Here is a 10227-nt window from a genome sequence, read left to right on the forward strand (position 1 = left end):
AATTAAAATTAATAAATGTTCGTTTATTTGCGCACAAGTGTGTGTGTGTGTGTGTGTGTGTGAATGAGTGACAGCACAGACTAGAAGAATTTCTCCTCCACTGACCGAGGACAGAAAAGGTGAAGTGTAGCATCAGAACAGATACTGCACTGTGATCTTGGCCCAAAGGCCAACTACTGGAGTATGTAACAATGTAATAAACAAAAAGTTAAATTCAGTTTTTACGATATTTTTGTTCATTAAATTGTTGGGTACCTGTTATATCCTTACTTTAAATAAGAATACAGCAAGAAACACGGGGTTATGGGTGAAAAACAAAGGGGTTTATTTACAACGGAATACAAATGACATAGGAGTTACTCGACATATTTTCTTATTATCTTCCTGTCTTTTTTTCCTTCTGCCTCAGTCATGTGAGAGGGTCAATGTATCCATAGTTCATTTCATCTATGAAAGGGATGTTAGGTTATTCCATTACATCAGTGCCGTAATTTGCTGGAATAACTTTTTACATTTCGTAATAAAGTAAAAAAAACATGGCAGGTATCTTCACAGGCTAGGTTACTATGGTGGAGCTGTGAGAAAGAAACCTTTTCTTCATCCTGCCAATATCTAGCGCAGAAAAGATTGGGCTCGTGAGATGGTAGAGAGACCTATGACCTTTTGGACCAATGTCATTTTCTCTGATGAGCCACGATTAGTGTTATTCCCAACAGTGGAAGAGTATGAGTGCGGAGGCTCCCTCAGCAAGAATTTGATTTCACAGAAGAGATGTTGCGAGTTTGTCTCTGATGTATCGTTATTTTCATGGAAAGTGTTTGACTGAGCTTCAATCTATGGTTCCCCCCTCGCCAAACTTTCACAAGAAACACTCGTCTAGCTGTAAACACTATCAATAATTCCCCCCACTCTTTATCTGTGCCTAAACCTAAACGTAGATTCCATGAACAAAGCTTCTTTCTTAGAACTGCACGCCTGTGGAACTGTCTTCCATTTTCCTGCTTTCCGGCTGACTACAATATGGTTGTCTTCAAGTCTAACGTAAATAAGTTCTTGATGAGCCGTTATGATAAGTTATCAAATTTACCAAATTTTCATTACTAATGATTACTATATTGTCCAATTTCTACTGTACACTCTTTAACCCTTATCCTTGAGTGGCCTCTTGGCCTTGATAATGTGGTGATGCCTATGTAAAAAAAAAAAGAAAAAAAAAGACTGCAGTCAACGCTAAAACATGAGGGTTTCTCAGTGATTGTATGAGGTACAATTTGAAATGATAGTCGCTCACACCTGGCAGAGTGCGAAGGAAGCATCAATTCTGCTAAATATGTTTCAATATTACATGAAGGACTCCTACTAATATTCTCAAGTGGTAAAACTCCCTATTTATGGGAGATGGAGCTCTTTGTCACTCTGCTAGGGTGACACAACATCGGTTGAGCCAAAATAGGATTAATACACTTTCATGGCCAAGTCAGTTCCCGGATATGAACCCAATTGAAAACCTTAGGAGCATATTAGACTGGAACCTTCGCAAAAAAAAAAAGGAAGCCATCTTCTAAGCCAGAACTTTTAGCTTTCAAATCTCATTTCCCCGAATATGAATCCAGGCATAAATCTCACCAACTTTATTCTCACGAATTGAGCCTAGTAATTATAATTCTCGTGTTAGCTGTGACAATTCATACAAACCTCAATAAGACCAGATGTTGCTAGAAAATTGATTAAAATTGGGATTTTTTTTTTGTTTTCATCATTTGTGAATGTCCTACAGATGTTTCTCAAAAATCATAAATATTAATTAAATTATTTTTGAATGGTATCAGTACAGCATTTGAAAATCAATAGATCAACCACTAGCAGGAACTGTGTCCTGGCGTTGCCTAAGAAAGTTAAGGGAATCAAGAATCATAGCTCACAAAAGTAAATTTTAAATTAGCTTGATAATCTAAATAAATAAAAAGCAAGTGTGAAAAAAAAAGTCAACAAATAACTGTGATCAAAAGTATTAAATTTACCGTTCTTGTTCGGAATTCCGGGTATATTGAAAAAGAAAGAAAGAAAAATTTGTACGATGTAGGAATCCATATTTAAATAAGAAAATCAAATTTTATGAGTTAGCAAATTACTGGCTGTCTTGTCCACCATTTTGAAAAAAAAACAAAACAAAACAAAAACAAAGGAGATAACTTAACAATAATTCAAACTTGCAAGATTTATGTTGTAATGCTTACGAATTTCCATTAATTCCTTAAAAATGATTTCCTTTATAAAAATAAAACTACTTGATCAATTTATGTGATTTTTGGAATATGATGGGTTTTTTTTTCGTCATGGCTATATACATCATATATTTTTCTTTATTTTTGTTTTTAATATAAGAACAAAAATTACTTTTCTACCTACCCACCTTATTTTTTTTGTTACGATCGTATTTCATTTTTTAATATTTTAAAACTTTTTTTATTGGATTTTAATAATTTGTCTAAATCTGGTTGCATTACAGTTGCATTTTCAAAATGGTAGAAATGGACATCCACGAAATTTACTTATTAGTGTTCATTTCTTTTTGGAGTTAAAAAACAAAAAGTATGTTTGTATGTGGTTTTGTATTTTTGTATGTGGTTATGTTGTTTTCTATGTGGTTATGTGGTTTTGTATGTTTGTATAGTTTTGTATTTTTTATGTGGTTTTTGTAGTTTTGTATGTGGTTTTGAATTTTTGTATGTGGTTACATATTTTGTATGTGGTTTTGTAAGTAGTTTTGTATTATTGAATGTGGTTACGCTTTATTTGCATGTGATTTTGTATGTTTGTATGTGGTTTTGTATTTTTGTATGTGGGTTTGTATTTTTGTATGTAGTTTTGTATGTTTGTATGTGGTTTTGTATGTTTGTATATGGTTACGTTTTTTTTTCTATGTGGTTTCGTATGTTGTTCCACTTTTTATTGGAAACTACTTGGCTGGACCAACTGAAATTTTATATAAACCTTTGTTATGATAAGGTGCAGCTAACTAAGTATTATGACATCCATTTGATATCCAGGAAGTAGTAAGGATTAGTTATCACAATACCATATTTATTCTCGAAATTTTCTCCGCAACTACTGTGCTGATCTTGCTGAAATTTTGCGTGAACCTTTATTAATATAAGGTGCAGCAAACTAAGTATTATGCTATTCATTTGATGCACAGTTAGGGATAAATAGAGATTAATATTAAATACAACAATTAGCCCAAATTTAACCATATTCAACCATCAATTTGGCATCCAGCCTTCATTCTTAGTCAATGGGCTATAACTTTTTCCATTTTTTTTTTATTTTAAGGCAAAAAGTCTCTTCAATCCCACGTTTTGATTCAAATAAAAAAAAAATGATTTAAATATTTTAAAACACACACACAAAAAAAAAAAAACAATTAGAAAAATAACATTTCATTCAAGATGGCTTTTATGTGGGCCAAAAGTTTGAAAACATTCATATCCTTCATTCAGCTTAACATTCACAGGCAACATGAATCGGGACAAATAGATTGAGGACATTGCCAAGGCTGTTGCAAAGAAGTTGGGCTCCCTCTTCCGTGTTAGAAAATTATCAACACCAGAGAACATCTTATATCTCTACAAAGCCAGAATTCGCCCAGTAGTATTGTTGCCATATCTGGGCTGGTACATCTACCCCCTAGTCTCTCACTCTCAAATAGGGTCCAAAAAAGGGTCTTGAATGTAACAAATTCTGCACTATTGACCAAGCTTCAACCTCTGTCCTATCACAGTAATGTTGCATCCCTGTGTCTATTTTAGAAGTACTTTAATGGAATGTGTTCTTGTGAACTTGTAGGACTGACCTGAGTCACCCCTAAAGCCAAGAATTAGGACGAAAATAATACCATTCCCCAAGAAATAATAGTTTCTTAGCCCCTCTCTTTCTCTTTCTCATAAACCAAACACAAACCAGGAATTGCTATCCAGAGTCCCTCATCATCTTCCTTTCTCTCTCTCTCTCTGTCTCTCTCTCTCTCTCTCTCTCTCTCTCTCTCTCTCTCTCTCTCCTTAACCAATCCCTAGCCAGCATGACAGGCGAGTAGGCAGAACACTCTTAGCCCCGAAACCAAAGAGACGTATGCTGCCGGTGAACATTATTTGTTAATAATGTTCACCGGCAACATACGTCTCATTGGTTTCAGGGCTAAGAGTGTTCTGCCTACTCACTCCAAAATGTAAAAAGGCAAATAAAGTTCTTTCCTTTTAAAGGTTAACATTTGTATTATTTTTATTATTCCAACAACAACTAAAAAAGACAAGTGCCAGCAAGTGTTACAAACTCATAGCACTTGTGGCCCCTAAACTTACGTACTCCTACCGTGAAAAGTAGAAAAATTCTACTCCTTCATTGAAGTCCCTAGATAATGGAAAAACTTCCACTTTAATAATTTCTTTCCTCGAACTGCTGCACTTTGGAATTCCTTTCCAGTCTCCTACTTCTCTGACTGTACAAACATGCAGAAATTTAAATGTAATGTGAATGGACACCTTGCTGCTCAACTCTCTAAATAGTGTCCCTGTAGGTTATGGTCCAAAATAATACCTTCTTACGTCAAAATTTGTTTTGGGTGAATAGGAGTAAAAAAAAAAAAAAAAAAAGAACATAGTGCACTACACTGATTCTGCCCTTGATCCTTCTAGACTCAGCCCCCCCCTCGCAATTTCCAGTGCCCCTTTTTGGAGAGCTGCCCCCCCCCCCGTATTAAAAATCGACCTTGTGGTAAACATCGTGGATGGGGAAAGAGGGGGTTAAGGTGAAACGGACAAACTTGCACACAAACATATTGGAGGCGTAGCAGGGTGCCTGTTAAGCTTTAGTCGACAAATCGATTTGTAAAAAAAATATATATCGTTTTAAGCAAAAACAATATTACGTGCTTAATTGTCATGTCGAAAATAGTAATATATCAAAAGATTACGAAAATTCATCGAGTAGAACAGCTGTAGGTGTGTCAGAAATTTCGTGAAAAATATTGAATAATTCCACCCCGTCTTTCCAAGCTTATAACGCCTCGAAAAATGTAATTCAAGCCCTAATTTTTTTTTTCAATTAAAGGAGCATTTTCATTTAAAAAAAAAAAAAAAAAAAAAACCTGTTTTTTTTTTTTTAAATGGTTTTAAACTTCGGACTTTACAGGTAAATTACTAAAAAACACTACTTTTTTTGTTTTAAATTTGAATACATTATTTATTGACCTTTTATCTTCAATTTGTGATATATAACACTTTGGTGAGTAAATTAATTATTTACTTTTTAATAGACACTTGAAAATGGGGGGGGGCGTGAATTTAAAAGAAAACGTTTGTCTAAAATATTATATTCAGTTTATTGGAAAGAGTATAAAATTTCACATTGACCCTGAAAATAACATAAAAATTGAATCAATAGAAAAATTTTGATAGATTTTTAAAGTTTAAGAATTGAAAAATACTGAGCTCGTAAAATTCAATTAATTTCATTACTGTTTAAAAAAATATATTTCTATTACTTTTAAAACAACTTTAATAGTTTATTTTGGAAGTATAATCACTAAAGAAAATAAACAACCCACTTTTAAAAGAGAAATTATGAGGGTTTTTTTAAAATATTTTATTTGCAGTTTCGTGTTAGGGGTGTCAAAAATTCCTACAAAACTTCTGATACATCTAGAACAGCTGATTGTGTTTTAATGATACTAAAAAAAAAAAATATTTACAACAAATATTGAAGACATAAACAAGTAATCTAAAATATTCGTTTCGGAGTTATGCCCCCTGCGTGTAGACTCTTACTGTCAATTTTATAATGTCTAAGAATAGTGCGATTTCACCCAATTTTCTGTAAAATTTACTTTTAACTATTAATAATTTTCTATTCGATGATTTTTCGTAATTTTTGGATATATTACTATTTTCGACATGACAGTTAAGTACGTAATATTGTTTTTGCTTAAAATGAGATTTAAAAAAAAAATGATCTGTCGACAAGAAGCATCGAACGTAAAAATAGGAAATTTACTGCGTCAAAATGACATCATTACCAAATGAGCAGACACCCATCTCAGAATAACGTAGCTGGCATCGCACCATATAAGCACGGCGGCTACCGTTCTGATCTTTTCTTAGAGGAAGTGGTTGTCAGCTACAATTTCTTCACGCAGTAGAAGAAACAGTGTTTGTCTCAAGAGAGAAAAAGAAATGTGGTTTGACGTAAAAAAAAAAAAGAAAAAAGAGTAGAACGCAAAGTATCCATTCCTTGTTCAGCGGGGTTTTTTTTTTTTTTTGGTTTTATTTTTTTTTTTTTTTACGTCTCAAATTTCGTTTTTTTTCTTTTTCTTTTCTTCTTTCTTCCTTCCTTTCTTTCTTTTTCTTGTCAATTCCTTTTTAACCTTCGCTTTCTTTTAATCGTTTCTAGTTTTCATTCCTTCTATTCTTACTCGCTTTTTTTTCTTTTCCTATTTTATTTCATCTCTCTCTCCCCCTCTCTCTCCCCCATCTCTCTCTCTCTCTCTCTCTCTCTCATTACTTATCTTGTTTTTACGCTTTTCTTTCCTTTCTTTCTCGTCTGTAATTTTTTTTTTTTTACAGTTATTCATTCTTAATGTTGTAATTTTTTTTGGCACTTCTGCACTATTAAGACGAAATTTCGGAAATAGTGAATTTCACATGAAAATAATGTTATTTACGTATTCCTCGTATTTTTAAGATGATTATATCCAAAAATTACAAAAATCGATAAGGCAGAAAATTATTTATTAAAGAAAATTAATAATAGAATTTGGTGAAAATGATCGTAAGACAAGAGAGTTCAAAAGGGAGGTAATTTTCCGCTTCGATTTAAACAAGATGGCAGCAATTTTTCACCTGCTACCATGATACAAGTTTTCTTTTTTTTTATTTTTAATAATCAGTAATATTTATGTAATTTCGACTGCATAATACTTGGGAGTGGGGTGGGGCGTGAATTTAAAAATAACGTTTGTCTAAAATATTATATTCGGTTTATTGGAAAGAGCATAAAATTTCACATTGACCCTGAAAATATCGCAAAAATAGAATCAATAGAAAAAATTTGATAGATTTTTAAAGTTAAAAATTGAAAAATACTGAGCTCGTAACATTAAATTAATTTCATTACTACTTTTTTAAAAAATAAAATAAAAAAATAAAAGCCAATACTTCTGTAATTGAATGTTTAAATATAAAGCCAATACTTCTGTAATTGAATGTTTAAATATAAAGCCAATACTTCTGGAATTGAATGTTTGAATATAAAGCCAATACTTCTGTAATTGAATGTTTAAATATAAAGCCAATACTTCTGTAATTGTATGTTTAAATATAAAGCCAATACTTCTGTAATTGTATGATTAAATATAAAACCAATACTTCTTTAATTGTATATTTAAATATAAAGCCAATACTTCTGTAATTGTATATTTAAATATAAAGCTAATACTTCTGTAATTGAATGTTTAAATATAAAGCCAATACTTCTGTAATTGTATGTTTAAATATAAAGCCAATACTTCTGTAATTGTATATTTAAATATAAAGCCAATACTTCTGTAATTGTATATTTAAATATAAAGCCAATACTTCTGTAATTGTATATTTAAATATAAAGCCAATACTTCTGTAATTGTATATTTAAATATAAAACCAATACTTCTGTAATTGAATGTTTAAATATAAAACCAATACTTCTGTAATTGTATATTTAAATATAAAGCCAATACTTCTGTAATTGTATGATTAAATATAAAGCCAATACTTCTGTAATTGTATATTTAAATATAAAGCCAATACTTCTGTAATTGTATGTTTAAATATAAAGCCAATACTTCTGTAATTGTATATTTAAATATAAAGCCAATACTTCTGTAATTGAATGTTTAAATATAATATTAAAAATACAGACAATTTCTATAAGGCCTCATGGTTATCTATGATACTGGAATACAGTGGCGGCTCGTGCCTAAGATTAGTGGGGGTGCTGCTGGAATAACCTTTCACTACTAAAAATTGATGTTTATTTGCCTCCAAGACGAATGCCTGGGTCTGTTTTGCATGATTAACATAAATCTTTAAAAATCTTAAAAATTCTGAATCCAACCCTAATTCTTGAATATCCTAATGTATACTAATACAGTATTCTTGTAGGTTAGATCATCTTTTATTCCAACTGGACAAAAACAAATTGCCCTTCTCCCTAAGCTGCTGTAAAATCACATACATGCACTTGCTGTATGTGCATGAAAACTAACATCTGAAGTTCAAAGCTTATTTTGAATCGTGCTCAAACTCCTTATACGATAATTTTCTTTAAAAGTAGAGAGAGAGACAGACAGAGACAGACAGAGACAGAGAGAGAGAGAGAGAGTTAATTATGTTTTAAGCTCATTACTTAATTATTATTGGTTTGCCAGACTGTTTTTTATTATCTTATCTCAATCCAGATTCTCACAATATCTGAATGCAATCATCTCGTCGTCCGACGCAATCCGCTCACCTGCCAGAGATAAACTTTGTTCTTTTCTATGCCACATATCACTTTGGATTTCTTGTCTGTGACGTCATATCCTAACACATCACCCTAATTCTACACTTTTAGCTTTTTAATGGAATTTTCCACTTTTCTGGCTTATCTAACTTTACACTGAAAATACCATTTTTAACAATATTTTTACAGATCCGCATCTCATCTTGGCATGTGTCTCTTAACTTTTTATGGGACTTTTCACTTTTCTGCTTACTTAACCTTATGTGGAAAATTCCGTTTTTAACATTATTTTCATACGTCCACATGCAATCTTGCTAAAGGAGGATTGAGTGTAGATCATGCCAGCCTTGGACGTGGCCATGTAACAACAAACTATGTAAAGTGCATCGAAATTTTTGGCAGCTTCTCTACAAATTGCTACCGATGACACACAATTTTTTTTTTTTTTTTGTCTCGTTACCTTTTTGCTATTATGTAATCGTGTTCATCGTTTGTTTTTACGTGCTCACACAATATTGTCTCACATTTAGACGAATGAAAATCAAAAAGCGTACCTCTACCCGCACCTGGCTAACACCCTCTCAAAATCCGTCTGCAAAGAAATGAGAAAAACAAAACGTGTGCTAAGAAAAGCCTAAAAATTGTATCAGCTTTTATATCAAGAAACTTATGCCAGCATCAAACTGGTTGTAGGATGGAATTTTTAACAAGAGGAATTTCTCCTTTCTTCGTTTCTTTTTCTTTGTTTCTTTTTTCTGTTTTTATTTTCTTTGTTTCCATTTCTCTGTTTCTTTTTTTTTGTTTCTTTTCTTGGGTTCTTTTTCTTTGTTTCTTTTTCTGTTTTTTTTCTCTGTTTCTTTTTAGTTTCTTTTTTTTCTTCATTGTTTGATTTTCTATGTTTCTTTTTCTTTTTCGTTGTTTCTTTTTCTTCCTATTCTCTATTTCTTGTTTGTTTCCTTTGGTCTGTTTCTTTTACTTTGTTTCATTTCCTTATGTTTCTTTTTTTGGTTCTTTTTACGTTTCTTTTTATTTTATTTTCTCTGTTTTTGTTATTTCTTTTTCAGTTTCTTTTTTATTTTATTTTCTCCGTTTCTTTTTTGTTTCTTTTTCCCTGTTTCTTTTTCTTTGTTTTTTTTTTGATTATCTAAAAAAAAAAGCTTGATTGGTTTTACAGCATATTAGCACTTTATAGTGATTTAATAGCAAATTTTATTAAAATTTGAATTAGTTTCATCTTGTGTGTTATTCTCTCGCGTGATTCAGCTAATTAATAATGAGTTCTAAATGAGAGTTTTCTGGAGATTGAAGGTTCAATCTTCAGTGCAGGCGATACTAAGAATATAATTTGGTAATGACTGACAGAACAAGAACAATCTACTCAGATGTTTTAATGTATTGTGTAAGGAAGAGGATATAACAAATTTCCTTCAGATTTGAGATTAGTTAAGTTTGTTAAGAAAAAGATCAAATGAAAGACCGACAGATTCCCACCCCTTACTTTCCCCAATCTAATAATCCTAGTTCTAATTACATGTATTTACAATAAATAGAATCCATTTTCAGTTGTGTAAGTATATATATATATATATATTGTGTAGTCGAGATTTAGAAGGCTCTCACAATGCGAGGAATGAGATATAGTCGGTATTGATGAGAGAAGACCAAAACAAGTTGCAATTTACAAATCAATAAGTA

The 10227-nt window shown here is 31.7% G+C and overlaps 1 protein-coding gene across 2 annotated transcripts in view; it reads right to left on the reverse strand.

Annotated features, from left to right (window-relative positions):
- The window catches only part of LOC145255852 (ATP-dependent RNA helicase DDX55-like), a 68379-nt gene extending 61878 nt beyond the window's left edge, over positions 1–6501 (reverse strand). Inside the window, exon 1 of one of the 2 annotated variants that reach the window (XM_080114610.1) lies at positions 6071–6501. The gene's annotated coding sequence lies outside the window, so the exon portion shown is untranslated. The remainder of the gene's footprint in view (positions 1–6070) is intronic. The other variant, XM_080114609.1, reaches the window with a different exon arrangement.
- Between the last annotated feature and the right edge of the window lie 3726 nt (positions 6502–10227).

This window comes from Euprymna scolopes, chromosome 31 (genome assembly GCF_053919585.1).
Source record: "Euprymna scolopes isolate OS-2025 chromosome 31, ASM5391958v1, whole genome shotgun sequence".
NCBI classification, from domain to species: domain Eukaryota; kingdom Metazoa; phylum Mollusca; class Cephalopoda; order Sepiida; family Sepiolidae; genus Euprymna; species Euprymna scolopes.